We start from the raw sequence: 15164 nt of genomic DNA on the forward strand, positions 1-15164 counted from the left end.
AGCTTTGATGTCCTGCAGGGGGTAGAGGGGTTCTATCTTTCGCTCAGCATGTAGGACCTGGATAAATCATTTCTAATTACTCCTTTACTGCACAAATGGGGCGGGAAGGAGCGCACTAAACTGTAGAAGGGGACATTTTGCTGAATGAAGGGGCCCCGGTACATGACTTCCTGGGTGGTAGGGGTTGTTTAATATGCACGGGAGGGGTGGATAGTGGAGTGGGCTTAATCAGTGACGTGCGGTGAGGTCACTGGTTGGGGAGGCACTGGCAGCTAACAAGCCCTCCCCCCCCCCCCTCCCCCAAAAAAAAAAAAAGTGTGGTCCCCCAACACATCAGTAAAACCAGCACTAGGCAGAACCAGCCAGGGGGAGTAATGCCATAGCAGGGGAGACACTCAGTGTGGTGTCCCCCTGCCATAACATTAATCTGCCCCCCCAGCCAGTCAGCCCAGGGTTGGAATTCCTCGGAAAGTGGGAACCCCAAAAAATAAAAATGGGGTCCCCCCTCCCGAGCAATAACCGGCACTGGGCTGATAGCCCAGTGCTATGCCCCGCACCCCTGGTGGCGGTGGGTGCGGGGTTCATTGTGTGTTAATATTGTTCTTTACAGGTGGCCTACAGGTCCCAGCAAGCCTGCCCCAGCATGCTGGCACTTGGAGAACCACAAGTGCCAGCATGTCCGGACATAAAGGGCCTGCTGGCACCTGTAGTCCACCTGCAAAGAATAGTAATATTGTTCTTTACAGGTAGCCTACAGGTCCCAGCAAGCCTGCCCCAGCATGCTGGCACTTGGAGAACCACAAGTGCCAGCATGCCCGGACATAAAGGGCCCGCTGGCACCTGTAGTCCACCTGTAAAGAAAATATTAAAATAAAACACCACACAAAAATAAGCTTTATTAAACTGGGTCTTCACCTGGGGGCGGCGGCCTTTAAGCTCCTTTGCGTGGCCGCCGCCTTCCCAGGGCTTCCGGCGTCTTCACCTGGGGGGCGCCACCCCCCCCAGGGCTTCCAGCGTCTTCACCTGGTGGGCGGCGGCTGCTAAGCTCTTTTGCATAGCCGCCGCCCAGCCAGGACTTCCGGCGTCTTCTTTCTTCAGGAGCTCTTCACTGCTCCTCCTCCGCCGTCGGACTGACTCTCCTCCGCCTCGCGCTGACTTATATAAGTCAGCCGGAGGGGGCGGGGCGATGACGCGGCGAGCCGTGATTGGCTCGCGGTGGCCATCTTGAATTTCAAAAATGACGCTGAGGCGCCATTTTTGAAACTGGAACCGCTCCGCTACCAAACTCTGCAGATAAAGGTACATTTCCACCGCCGCCGCAACCCGCCACCCGCACCGCCGCCGCCCGCACCACCGCCGCATCCCGCCGCCCGCACCATCGCCGCATCCAGCCGCCCGCACCTCCTCCGCCAGCGTCGCCGACACAGTGATTGACAGCGGATCCAGTGACGGATCCGCTGGCCAATCACTGTGGCCTCACTGACAGGGACGTGCTTTCATAGGTTGAAAGCACGTCCCTGTAGGAAAGCGGCACCTCTAATGGTGCCGCTTTCCCATATATTTTCAATGGGCTTTTACAGCCCATGGCTAGTCCCCGCCCGTGCCCGCCCCCCGCTCCCCATACTTTCCCCAGTGACAACGGGAGGCACCACGATCGGTGCCTCCCAAACACATACAGAGGGGAGCAATGTAAAGAATAATATTAAGAAGATACATATGACACAGAATATGTGTCATATGCATCTTCTTTGTATTAACTTAATCATTAATGACAGGGGAGGCACTGCCTCCCCTGCCTCCTCTGACTGCACGTCCCTGGGCTTAATATCATACTTACCTACATTGTAAGTCTCCTCTCCGGGAGAAGCCTGGAGAGGAGACGCCGCAGGTGTCTTCGGGGGGCGGGGCTGGACTGTGACATCATTAAGCCCCGCCCCCACATCGGGTAATGCCGCGATTCGCGGGTCCGCGAGAAGGGGGCGGGGCTAAAATGATGCGATGTGCGTCATTTTAACCCCTTCTCCACCCGACGGACCCGCAAATGTGGGAGGATATCTCTCCATCCTGCTCGCATCACTAGGGTGCGAGCAGGATGCTGGAGACCTGCCCACTCTTCCGGGGGTGCGGGGGGCTACTCCAAAAAACGGGAGCCTCCCGCAGCTTCCGGGAGCGTAGGTAAGTATGCTTAATATTCATCATTTTCCAGGGGTCAGGGCAGCTTGCTTTACTACAGATATATCCAGTTCCTGAAAATAGATTTCTTAGCTTTAATGGGATAAAACACTAGAGAGTCCCACCTTTCAGGAGGTACTGGGGACACCTTTCAGGAGGTACTGGGGACACCTTTCAGGAGGTACTGGGGACACCTTTCAGGAGGTACTGGGGACACCTTTCAGGAGGTACTGGGGACTTGGGGATCAGAGTTCAGGAGCCAGAGCAATCCACCAACAAAAATATAAAACTGCATATTAAGCGTGTGGAGCTGGAGCAGGGACTAGCTGCTTGAAGGCTGATATCTCTGGTTCTGGGCATAGAGATATCTGGCTGGGAAGAACAATTAACAGGCTTGGATGGGGACAACTGCTTCGAAGTCGGATATCTCCGGTTCCCCAAGGCCGATTTTCAAAAATCTGGTACCCCTGGAAAGAGGGGACCCTCAGCTATCAGCCTAGGGCCCTTTTACTCCTAGGGCCCTTGGGCAAGATCCCATTGAGCTCATACGAAAAGACGGCCCTGCTCGCAGCTTCAGGCAAGGTGCCTCACTCCACTACTGCTGTGCTCAGCACAGGTTACTATACCCAATCGTAGTCTATGTGGATGGTAAAGTATGACAAAGCTGAAAAAAGGAAAAATAGTAAAAAAAAATCTTGTGTCGACCATTGTTATGTGAACCTTTTGACCCTGTCGACCTTTCGACCCTGTCGACCTAATGCATGTTGACCGCTAGTGGTCTACCTATTGGGGGTAATTCTGAGTTGATCGCAGCAGGAACTTTGTTAGCAGTTGGGCAAAACCATGGGGGTAATTCCAAGTTGATCGCAGCAGGAAATTTTTTTAGCAATTGGGCAAAACCATGTGCACTGCAGGGGAGGCAGATATAACATGTGCAGAGAGAGATAGATTTGACGGAGTATAAGGGTCCTAGGCTGATAGCTGAGGGTCCCCTCTTTCCAGGGGTACCAGAATTTTTAAAATCGGCCCTGGGAAACCGGAGATATCTGACTTGAAAGCAGTGGTCCCCATCCAAGCCTGTTAATTACTCTTCCCAGCCAGATATCTCGGGTTCTGTCTGACTTAAGAGTTTTTCTGAGGGTATAAGCCAAAAGCTGTGACTCTCCCTTTTTGGTGGACACTGTCAGCTTGTCTCTACTATGCCCAGAACCAGAGATATCAGCCACGATTCGCGGGTCCGCGGGAAGGGGGCGGGGCTAAAATGATGCAATTTGCGTCATTTTAACCCCTTCTCCACTCGACGGACCCGCGAATGCGGGAGGTTATCTCTCCATCCTGCTCGCATCACTAGGGTGCGAGCAGGATGCGGGAGACCTGCCCACTCTTCCAGGGGTGCGGGGGGCTACCCCAAAAAACGGGAGCCTCCCACAGCTTCTGGGAGAGTAGGTAAGTATGCTGTGCATGTGACCAGTCATGACACACGTGTGTATGACGTCAGATGCTTAGAGAGAGCAGCCTGGATGTGCACAGAAAAAAACATGAGGTCTTCCAGTGCACTTTATTACAGTATTTTTTATTTTTATCTTAATAACATCCACCTACTTAAAATTTCAATCAGGAGGGAGTGGGGGATGGAGGATGGACAGTGTTATTTTAAGTACATCCGCCTGCTACAATCATGGCTGGGGGGAGGCACACACTGACTGGTTATATATCAGTATGCTATAATACTCTATATTAAGTACTACTGTATATGGGAGATTCCTGCTACAATCAGTGGGGCACTAATATATATAATCAATACAAACACACTGACTGATGGGTGTAATAACGGGTATTATAAGGGAGGAGGGACCTGCTATGCTGCTACAATCAGTAACGGGGGAGAGGCTTCATATATAATGCAGTCAAAACTAATGTAATTGGGTGTAATAATAAGTATTTTTAGGTGCCTGACCTGCATTATATATCAGTCCCTCCCCCCCACACACACACACTGATTGTAGCATGCCGCCCATACACTTTTAGCAGGCCCCCATCCCTTATAATATCCATTATTGCACCCCTCAGTCAGTGATTGTATTGACTAGTGTATATTAGTGCCTTTAGTGTGTCTCCATTATACGAGGTCTGACAAGTTAGCAAACTCATTACAGCGCAGTAGCGGATTTACCACTAGGCGACTAAAGCAGGCACAAAGAAAGGCCCTGCAGATTCTAGGGGGTTCGCAGACAGATCATGGAGTCAGGAGGGCTTTTCTGATTTCCACCAACAATGTCCGAGTGCTGGGCTGGTTGAATACTCCAGGCAGGCTGCCAGTGACTAGAAAACTGCCAGGTGCCAGTTGCCTGCATCTGCCTGTGTACAGTGCCTATAGTGTGCCCTATATAAATAACTGGTAATAATAATAAATACACTAGTACAACTACCATCCACCTGCTATAATCGGTGCGGGACAGATTGGGGAGCACACACTGACTAAGGGGCAGCACAATGACCAGGATCCTGTCTGCTAGAATTGGTGGGGAGGCACACTGAGGATTGTTTTAAAAAGTGGTGCCCCAAATCGGTGTCAAGCTTAGGGCCCCATGAGATCATAATCCACCTCTGGATACCACCGTTATCCTTCAGGTTCCACGCTACCTGTTTCTCCTTCTGCCTCCCCCCTATAGAATGTAAGATCTCATGAGCAGGGCCCTCAACCCTCATTTGCTTTTCCTTCTCTTACTTAAATCATCTTTGACGGCACCAAATCTGCCACCCTGATACTTATGTCAGTGTCATTTGCTGCTGTAGCTATGTTTAGTTACCCTGTACTTGTCCTATGTTGTCTTCAACTGTAACTCACTATTTTCCAGTTTTGATTATTCGTCAATGTACTCTGTAATTGGGCGCTGCGGATCCCTTGCGGCGCCATATAAATAAAGGATTAATAATAATAATACTGCTCCTCTTAGGTGGATAGATCAAGACCATCGCCACTGCAAGGACAACACAGGGAAGGGAAGAGCGGATGGGAGTGCCCAGCGTTGTGCGATGTGTCGCATGACATCATTCATAAGTACGGGGATCTAGACACGTGACCAGGGGGGTTACAGATGGAAGGTATGAGTTATTAATTATGTGTCACAGCTCTCTTTCAATCGGCTGGCGCATTCCATTTAATTTACGATCCATTGCTAGCAGGCTCTGCACTGCCATGCTTACTGCCCCTCAGAGCCTTGGGGTCCCTCGCAATGCCAGTATCCCCTTTGACCCCCCCTGTTGCCGGGCCTGAGTGATATGGGCCTCATAACATTAGGAGCCTCATAATATTTATTTGATACAGATAAAGTGCAGCATTGACTGAACTGTGACCAGCCAATAGGGAAGGGTGTCCAGTGTTTCGTAATAAGAGTTCTGCAGTAGGGAAGGGGGCAAATAAAATACATCTGGTATGTGGAATATGGCATATGGGGTATGTAATCATGTAAGAGGCTGCAGCAGCACTGACCACAGAGTTGCGCACAGACAAGCTGCAGCAGTACTGACCACGGAGTCTCCAATCCCCCCTCTGCCAGCCAAGACTCTTCACTTCAGGCCCTCACTCTGAATGTGGATCAGACAGGTGCAGTCAGCCAGTCACACACTGTAGCAGGACAAGAGGTTATATTTTCACCGCCCCCCTTGTCTACCAAGCATCTAGTTTCTGCCATTAACCGGTGCATGACATAATATGGGGACATTGTGTGACATAATGTGGGGACACTGTGGCATAATGTTGGACACTGTGTTGCATAATATTGGGACATTGTGGCATAATATTGGAACACCGTGGCATAATATTGGGACACTGTTGAATATGGGGCCATTGTGTGGCATGTTAGGGGGACATTGCAGAGGGTGCGGTGGGGGTGGGGGTGTGTGCCAAATTACTGCCTTGCCCCAGGTGACAAAAATCCTAGTTTGGACACTGCCCCTTCCTTGATAGGCACTTCCCCCCTACCTGGTGAGAGCTATACTAGCCAACTGGTAGTTACGGGCCTGAGTCTACTTCAGTGCTGTGATACAGTCTCTTTAATATTGTTGCTATAGGAATAGGTGCTTTTAGGTATGTACTTAGATGCCTCTTATATGGCATCCCTACTATCTAGCCTAACAGAATAACGCAACTTCATTTCAGTAGAATTTCAAAGTATTGCTCTAAGTATGTATATACAAGTAACTATGGGGGCATACAGAAGCATATAATGTGTTTTTATAGTTGTCAGTATTTCCCTAGCTAATAGCAATGATATACCTATAATATTTCTAATTGATTAAAGGTCATTTTGTTCATCTCTGTGAAAAGTTCCATGCAGGTTGCAGGAAAAGCTGTAAGTCCCCTCAGAATGGGCAGATTACACATTGTTTCTGTGTGTTACATGCACCATCTGTAATATAAAGGTTAAGGTCACTAGCACATTAACAGATAACATTAGCCTATTCACATGTGGAGGGCAAGTCAAAGCCCAAGAGGTAGCTTAACACGTAGTTATCCTTGTAATAGATAAGAATAATTGATGGACTCCTGGAGAGCATATTTATTTTAACCTGACAACTGAAAGTGTTTTGCTCACATTAGCTGATTTTAGTCTGACTTAAGGAAAGGACAGTTTAGTTATTAGAGGCCATAAATCTGCCATTTGTTTCTTCCTACTGTTTTTAAAACATCAGAGTTCACACTGGGCAGTGTTGTCATCACTCACATGCACCCTTAGAGGTCAGAGAGGTAAGTGTATATGGTGGAATCAGATTTTTAATTAGGCGTTGTTTAGTGGACCCTTTTCATGTATTTCGCATCTAGGGCTTATTTATAAATGTAAGTGTTTTAGATTTGCTGCCCTTTGCTGACAACCCCCCTCCCCCATGCAATACTAATAAAAGCTGCTTTATTATGCATTAACGTGCATGAAATACAGAAGAAAAATACACCAAAGGGTTCATATAATGGTAGATGTATACACATTTTACAGGGGTGTTTTAAGAGAGGAGGGGACCCGCGTGCAGCCTCCGTAATACTCCGAGTCTGCTGTGTATGCGCAGGTCTCTGGGAAGAACGTGGCGCCTGTGCCTTGTTCCCGGGGGACATCTCCAGTACGCATGTGCAAATCACTCTGAAATGGCTGCGGTGTTCATTTTCCGAGTGATTTCTGTCCGCAGTGCAGGGCCGCCATCGCTGGACTCTGGAGGGGTAAGTATAATATATGGGTGCAGTATGTGCGGTGTGGGCCCCCCTGAATCCAGGGGCCCATGTGCCCCGGCGATTTCTCAGGGGGATCAGCAAAATACTACAAGTTAAATATCCCCAACTCACTGATTCCAATTATTTTTGGATTGAAATTAGCAAATTGAGATTGTTGAAATGTTGGATTTTGCCAGTTTCCCGACCCAGGCATCGGTGGAAAGGGAATTTCCCTAATTAATTACAGATGAATGAGCCCCATTTCTCCTCACCTCTTATTCCAACAGAGGCTATAAAAGGGCTGATTCTGAGTTGGGAGAAATTTTAAAACAAGAGTAACTTTGCACATCAGGTCCAACCATGGTGAAATGCAAGGAATGCAAATATATATATATATATATATATATATATATTGTGTACAAAAAGGTGCAGATAGCGCTACAACCTGAATATTCTATAACCAGATATCCCTGAGATGGGAGATCTTGAATTACACGTGAAATGGTGCAAAAATTAGCAAATTAATAAATTAATTAAAAAACACTCCCAAGACAAATGGTGTCGCAACCAGATTTCAAAAAAGTCCAATTCCCAGGGGAACTTAGTTTTCAAAATTGTTCTAGTGGTAAATCAGTTGCGCCTTCAGTGTTCATAAATAATACGTTGCAAATCCTTAGGTGATAATTAAAATATGCGTACCAGACATACGTAGAACAGTCGCCTTATTTAAGGTGTCTTTGCATCGGGATGTTCCTTACTCGTACTGACTCTCCATTCCCATCCGTCCGGGTGTTGGTGTGGAGTTTGTACGTATATGCAAGACAATGTATCAATACACTGCTCTTAAAAAGTGACTAGGTGCTGCTTTGTGCAAAATTTGCAATAAAGTGAATATGTGCAGAAGAAGTGCTGTAAGTGCTTGTTAAAAATATATATATATATAATATGAATAAAAGTACGAATATATTACTGGCAGTGTGCTGACTCCCTTTTTTTCAGGTAATGTGCTTAGATACCATTTATTAAGGGTGCAACACCATATAGCTCAGTAATTCAGAGGAGATCTAAAAAAGAGGTATATTTATATGAGGCACTTACATCTAAAGTTGCACTAAGTTAAATGATGCTGCCGTCATTCCGTCATCAGACTTAAGTACCTCTCTGGTGATGCGACCCAGTATCCTGAGGTCCAGAGGTAAGGTCTTCTCCGGCGGTCCCCTCTGCAGTTACTGGAGTCAGCCGGCGGTAACTGCAGAGGGGACCGCCGGAGAAGACCTTACCTCTGGACCTCAGGATACTGGGTCGCATCACCAGAGAGGTACTTACCTGTAAGTCTGATGACGGAATGACGGCAGCATCATTTAACTTAGTGCAACTTTAGATGTAAGTGCCTCATATAAATATACCTCTTTTTTAGATCTCCTCTGAATTACTGAGCTATATGGTGTTGCACCCTTAATAAATGGTATCTAAGCACATTACCTGAAAAAAAAGGGAGTCAGCACACTGCCAGTAATATATTCGTACTTTTATTCATATTATATATATATATATATATATTTTTAACAAGCACTTACAGCACTTCTTCTGCACATATTCACTTTATTGCAAATTTTGCACAAAGCAGCACCTAGTCACTTTTTAAGAGCAGTGTATTGATACATTGTCTTGCATATACGTACAAACTCCACACCAACACCCGGACGGATGGGAATGGAGAGTCAGTACGAGTAAGGAACATCCCGATGCAAAGACACCTTAAATAAGGCGACTGTTCTACGTATGTCTGGTACGCATATTTTAATTATCACCTAAGGATTTGCAACGTATTATTTATGAACACTGAAGGCGCAACTGATTTACCACTAGAACAATATATATATATATATATAGCTCTGTGCAAAAGTTTAAGGGAGGTGTGGAGCAAATGCTGCAAAGTAAGAATGCTTTCAAAAATAGAAGCATTAATAGATTGTTTTTATCAATTAACAAAATGCAAAATGAATGAACAGAAGAGAAAACTAAATCAAATCAATATTTAGTGTGACCCCCATCCCCTTTATCATCCAAACAGTATTCTTCTAGGTACACTTGCACACAGTTTGTCAATGGCAATCACTACTCAACTTCCCAAGTCGAGCACAGACACACAGAGGTCTCAGCATGGGGTGGGGGATCAGCACTTTAAGTTCCAGTGAGGCTGGTCGAGGAGAATCCGGAAGAGGGGATCCAGTGAAGAGGGGGAATGATTTGGTGGTGGAAGGCAATCTCAGCTGGAGCGACCTTCTCAAAAGTCTATTGGGAAGACTACATCTTCTTCACTTTCAGTCCCTTACTCCCGTCACATGATTCCCCCCACCCCCCCACCCCCCAAACCCTCAGCTTCTGGGTCCTGTCGCAGTTCTACCCCTGCTGCAATTTTATATATGTCAGTGTTACTAGATGGCCCCTCTCCTGGGACAGCAAGTGGGGGAATACTCTTTTTTTTTTAACACAATGATGTTTTCAATAAGCTAATACATTCACTTTCTCCCTCTTGGGAAAGAGTCTGTGTTAAATGCCAATTATTATTGTGCCATTATAATCAAAATCCTTCTAAATATTTGAATTCTGCAGTATTGCAGGAAATAAGGCACCAGTGTGATAGAGAATTTGACAGCACGTTGAGTTGTATTTTACTTATCTTTTCACTGACCATGATCAGAAAGCGAATGGTTGCAAATATAAATTGGTGCCATGCCCTGTATGGATGTAACAAACCTTATGACCAAAAAGGTGGAACAACGGAGGGGGTATCTCATGTAGCCAATGTTCAGTAAGGGCATGCTCATACAAATGTGTATGTGTATGTACACCTGTCTGGAGGCATAGTTCTTGTACCTGCTATAGGGTCGACGTAGATACACAATGATGATGTAATAAATATGTGCATATGCTGCTCTGCAGATATGAAGGCATCATATGATATGTACTGCTCACATTTGTGTGTCCACTGTATTTTTTGAGTAAACTGTATATTTTGCTGCCAGCTCCGCAGCATCCCTGTGTGAGCAACTGTAGCAGTTTTAGTACATATAAAGCATGAATAAGGGGTTCCTTTTAGTAAATATAGCATGCGTTTAGAGTTCATTTGTGTTATGCTGAAATGACCTGCTCTGTACTGTGTTCCTTTACACAAAAACTGTCAGTTAATAAAAGTCTGTGTTGGCTGAACTGCAACATCTGTCACCACCAGTTCTGCCTACTATCATACGTAACTGTTCACTAAACATATGTAAACCATGACAGATATAACATCTGTTTCATAAAAATAGTATTCACGCAATCATGGCTTCAGGCAGTTGTGTTAATCCTTAATTAAGTATATACATAAGCCACAAAGGGAAAAATGACAGCACTTGCAAATCGACTTACTACTCTCAGTACTATCCATGAGCCTAATTCAGATCTGAGCGCAGCAGCAAATTTGTTAGTAAATGGGCAAAACCAGGGGCCTAATTCAGACCTGATCGCTCGCTAGGGGTTTTTGCACTGATGCCGCCCATAGGGGAGTGTATTTTCGCTTTGCAAGTGTGTGAACGCATATGTAGCAGAGCTGTACAAACAGGTTTTGTGCAGTCTCTGAGTAGCCCAGGACTTACTCAGCCGCTGCGAATACTTCAGCCTGTCCGGTACCGGAATTGACGTCAGTAACCCTCCCTGCAAACGCATGGACACGCCTGCATTTTTCCAACCACTCCCAGAAAATGGTCAGTTACCAACCACAAATGGCTCCTTCCTGTCAATCTCCTTGCGAACACCCGTGCGAATAGATTCTTCACACAAACCCATCACTGAGCAGCGATCTGCTTTGTACCTGTGCGACATGCAGTTCTGTGCTGATCGCAGCGCTGCAGAAAATGCTAGCGAGCGACCAGGTCTGAATTACCCCCATGTGCACTGCAGGGAGGGCAGATATAACATGTGCAGAGAGAGTTAGATTCGGGTGGGTTATATTGTTTCTGTTCAGGGTAAATACTGGCTGCTTTATTTTTACACTGCAATTTAGATTTCAGTTTGAACACACCCAACCTAAATCTAACTCTCTCTGCACATTTTATATCTGCCTCCCCCCCCCCTGCAGTGCACATGGGGGGTGATTCCGAGTTGTTCGCTTGCTAGCTGCTTTTAGCAGCAGTGCACATGCTAAGCCGCCGCCCTCTGGGAGTGTATCTTAGCTTAGCAGAATTGCGAACGAAAGATTAGCAGAATTGCGAATAGAAAATCTTAGCAGTTTCTGAGTAGATCGAGACCTACTCACAAATAGCGATCAGTTCAGTCAGTTTCATTCCTGGTTTGACGTCACACACACGCCCAGCGTTCGGCCAGCCACTCCCTCGTTTCTCCAGACACTCCCGCGTTTTTCCCTGAAATGCTTTCGTTTTTCCGCACACTACCAGAAAACGGCCAGTTTCCGCCCAGAAACACCCACTTCCTGTCAATCACACTACGATCTGCAGAACGATGAAAAAACTTCGTTACGCCGTGAGTAAAATCCCAAACTTTTGTGCTAATTTACTTGGCGCAGGCGCGCTGCGTACATTGCGCATGCGCAGTTTGCAACTAATCGCTCCGTAGCGAAAAAAAATAACGAGCGAACAACTCGGAATGACCCCCATGGTTTTGCCCAACTGCTAACAAATTTGCTGCTGCGATCAGATCTGAACTAGGCCCTATATTAGTTTTTATATTCATATAATAATAGGCTATTATTATAGTGGCAAAATGATTACCAACTTTCTAGCTATGTATTATCTCTCAGACATAGGAGTACATATCCAGTAAACTGGTGGGTATGTAACATAGCATGACCATGCAGATTTCATTCCAATTCCTTTCACTTCAGGAGAATAAACTATGAGGATGATTTAAAATGCAAACTAGATTAAAAAGTGCATATCTCATATTTATTATCAGTCCTGATTTGAAGGCTCCCTCTCACTTCCCCACCAATGGACATGTTTGATACACAAATCGGAAAGTTGAGAGGTAAGACCCAATCACTGCTGATCTGCATATCTGCATAGAAGTGTCCCACGCCCTAGACTTGAACCCTTAGAATGTTAGGGACTTACCCGATGATGCAGTTACCTCATACTCATACTTACCAACTTTATGGCTGCTCTCTCCGGGAAAGAGCAGCCAGGTCGGTTTAGCAGGGGGCGGGGCAGAGTAGTGATGAGCAGATGGGGCGGGGCATAGGCAGAATGGGGGCGGGGTTGAGGTGGGGGCGCGTCTGATGTATTGCATAATTTAAGCCCTGCCTCGCTCTGCAATTGTCACTGACCTGGGTTGGGAGTGTTGAGAACTCGGGGGTTCTTCCGATGATCGGGAAGAGGAACCACAGCTGGGCCGGAGCAGGGATGGCCGGATGTAGGTTTTCCTCATGCAGAACTTAGCCGTTGTAACCGACGTGTAATGCTAAAGAATTAGTTGTGGCCAAGGCTTGGGGGCGATGCTGAAGTACACAGAAGAATGAAGAACTTGTGAGCGATGTTGAAGAAATGAATGAAGATTTGAGAACGATGTTGAAGCACACAGAAGAATGAAGAACGTGTGAGCGATGCTGAAGAACTGAATGAAGATTTGAGAACGATGTTGAAGCACACAGAAGAATGAAGGACTTGTGAGCGATGCTGAAGAGATGAATGAAGATTTGAGAACGATGTTGAAGCACACAGAAGAATGAAGAACTTGTGAGCGATGCTGAAGAGATGAATGAAGATTTGAGAATGATGTTAAAGCACACAGAAGAATGAAGAACTTGTGAGTGATGCTGAAGAAATAAATGAGGATTTGAGATTCAGTGTAACTCTGGAAGTTTGGGAGGCGTTCCACTTAGGGATAATACTGGAAGCACAGGAGGTGTCCCTCTGAGAGATACACTGTAACGCTGGTAACGCAGAGAATGTCCCACTGAGTGATATACTATAACGCTGGTAGCACAGGGAATGTCCCACTGAGTGATACACTGTAACGCCGGTAGCACAGGAAAGGTTCCACTGAGTGATACACTGTAACGCTGGTAGCACAGGGAAGGTTCCACTGAGTGATACACTGTAACGCTGGTAGCACAGGGAATGTCCCACTGAAAGATACTCTGTAACGCTGGTAGCACAGGGAATGTCCCACTGAAAGATACTCTGTAACGCTGGTAGCACAGGGAATGTCCCACTGATACTCTGTAATGCTGGAACACAGGAGACGTTCAGCTTGAGAACACGCTGAACGCTGCTAGCACTGGTGATCATTGGAAAGACGATACTCAGGCGCCGGGGCTCTGTACGGCGTCTGCTTTTGAACTTCCTGCCCTCTCCCGATTGGCAGAAGGGGCCGATGACGTCACCCGCTCACAACGCTCTCGTGGATGCCGGGCGCAATGGCGGCGCCCACACCCCGGGAACCCGCCGGAGGCAGCGCCAGCAAGACGCGACGACCCGGAGCCCACCGGGGGCGACGACCGCTGGGAGACCCAGCGCACCTGGAGCGATCATCAACTGCCTGGACCGTCCACTTTACTCACTTGCCTGCTCTTCCGGGGGCCCGGGAGGGTCACTTGATTTTCGGGAGCCTCCCGGCCATTCCGGGGGAGTAGGCAAGTATGAGTTACCTGGACGCAGTGGGTAACTAAATTGTACAAAAAAACTCCTCTCTCTTAAATGATGTTTAATTGCAAAATGTATTATAATTAGTGATGAGCGGGTTCGGTTCCTCGGAAACCGAACCCACCCGAACTTCACCCTTTTTACACGGGTCCGAGCCATACTCGGATTCTCCCGTATGGCTCGGTTAACCCGAGCGCGCCCGAACGTCATCATCCCGCTGTCGGATTCTCGCGAGATTCGGATTCTATATAAGCAGCCGCGCATCGCCGCCATTTTCACTCGTTCATTGGAAATGTTAGGGAGAGGATGTGGCTGGCGTCCTCTCTGTTTATTGTTGAACTTGATTGTGCTTTATTGCTTAATTGTGGGGAGGACTGGGGAGCAGCTGTATAATATAGGAGGAGTACAGTGCAGAGTTTTGCTGATCAGTGACCACCAGTTTTATCCGTTCTCTGCCTGAAAAAAACGCTCCTTATCTGTGCTCAGTGTGCTGCATATATCTGTGCTCACATTGCTTAATTGTGGGGACTGGGGAGCAGCTGTATTATATAGCAGGAGTACAGTGCAGAGTTTTGCTGACAGTGACCACCAGTATACGTTGTCTGACTGAAAAACACTCCATATCTGTGCTCAGTGTGCTGCTTTATTGTGGGGACTGGGGACCACCAGTATAATATATATAGGAGAAGTACAGTGCAGAGTTTTGCTGACCAGTGACCACCAGTATATGTTGTCTGCCTGAAAAACACTCCATATCTGTGCTGCATTGTAGACAGTATATAGTAGGAGTACAGTGCATAATTTTGCTGACCACCAGTATATAATATATAGGAGTATGGTACAGAAGGCCACTGCTGTACCTACCTCTGTGTCGTCAAGTATACTATCCATCCATACCTGTGGTGCATTTCAGTTTTGCACAGTTTGCTGATCACCAGTATATAATATATAGCATTACGGTACAGTAGGCCACTGCTGTACCTACCTCTGTGTCGTCAAGTATACTATCCATCCATACCTGTGGTGCATTTCATTTTTGCACAGTTTGCTGACCACCAGTATATAATATATAGGAGTATGGTACAGAAGGCCACTGCTGTACCTACCTCTGTGTCGTCAAGTATACTATCCATCCATACCTGTGG

At 46.7% G+C, this 15164-nt stretch overlaps 1 long non-coding RNA gene across 1 annotated transcript in view; it reads left to right on the plus strand.

Annotated features, from left to right (window-relative positions):
* The window catches only part of LOC134932641 (uncharacterized), a 32261-nt gene that overhangs the window by 791 nt on the left and 16306 nt on the right, over window positions 1-15164 (plus strand). Inside the window, exon 2 of the long non-coding RNA XR_010179433.1 lies at window positions 5130-5277. This is a non-coding gene — a long non-coding RNA (uncharacterized LOC134932641). The remainder of the gene's footprint in view (window positions 1-5129; window positions 5278-15164) is intronic.

The sequence above is a fragment of the Pseudophryne corroboree genome, chromosome 6, assembly GCF_028390025.1.
Source record: "Pseudophryne corroboree isolate aPseCor3 chromosome 6, aPseCor3.hap2, whole genome shotgun sequence".
NCBI lineage: Eukaryota > Metazoa > Chordata > Amphibia > Anura > Myobatrachidae > Pseudophryne > Pseudophryne corroboree.